The sequence below is a fragment of the Gekko japonicus genome, unplaced genomic scaffold, assembly GCF_001447785.1.
Source record: "Gekko japonicus isolate JY-2015 unplaced genomic scaffold, Gekko_japonicus_V1.1 scaffold850, whole genome shotgun sequence".
Lineage (NCBI taxonomy): Eukaryota > Metazoa > Chordata > Lepidosauria > Squamata > Gekkonidae > Gekko > Gekko japonicus.
In genome coordinates, this window is record NW_015165856.1 from 638987 (window position 1) to 639446 (window position 460).

Sequence of the window (460 nt, forward strand, 5' to 3'; positions counted from 1 at the left end):
GGGGCAACAGAGGGAGGGCTTCTAGTGTCCTGGCCCCATTGCTGGACCTCCTGATGGCACCTGGTATTTTCGGCCACTGTGTGACAGAGTGTTGGACTGGATGGGCCTTTGGCCTGATCCATCATCGGCTTATCTTATGTTCTTATGATATTGGTTCTTGTATATGGATATAGTTTGTGCCTTTTAACCTGCACTGATATGATTGGAAATTTGTCTTTATAGTAGGATTAGATACTCATATGCAGAACCATCGATTTGTGTTTTTTAAATTTGTACATTAGCACTACGTGAGTAGCTACAGTTTAGTTTCTTTTTTTTCTTTGTGTTGTCGAGGGCTTTCACGGCCGGAGTTCCTTAGCTGCTGTAGATTTTCCGGGCTGTATGGCCGTGGTCTTGGCATTGTAGGACCTGACGTTTTGCCAGTAGCTGTGACTGGCATCCTCAGAGGCAGGGCTTTTTT